Below are 441 nucleotides of genomic sequence, written 5' to 3' on the forward strand. Positions count from 1 at the left end.
ATAAAGAAATGCCATGAACAAGGGCAAATGAAAACCTGAGAAGATCCTGTACAGTATCCAGGAAAAACAATGGATTAAGAGGAGTGTTTAGAAATCACTATGTAATTTGAAGTTCAGTACATACCATGCCAAAATATGCCACTTTGGTATATTATTTTGAGCTAGAAGCACTTGAAACACAGCGAATGCAAGGAGAGGCATTCTCTGAAATCTCTTGAAAATTAATAAAAGGAAACCTCATGGGAGACCAGAAGGGGGAGATCTTCTGTCCTAACATTCCTTGTATATTGCAGACCCTAAGAGGAAGAGACCTATCTTTCAAATAGATACTACATTCGCTATTACTACACAAGCAGGAAGAAAGGTGTTTCTCCTTCCCTCACTGCCCCCCCAACAGCCCATCCAATGAAAGACAGTCACAACTCAGCCAACGAAAAACTA

Source organism: Crocuta crocuta, unplaced genomic scaffold (assembly GCF_008692635.1).
Source record: "Crocuta crocuta isolate KB4526 unplaced genomic scaffold, BGI_CrCroc_1.0 scaffold910, whole genome shotgun sequence".
Taxonomy (NCBI): domain Eukaryota; kingdom Metazoa; phylum Chordata; class Mammalia; order Carnivora; family Hyaenidae; genus Crocuta; species Crocuta crocuta.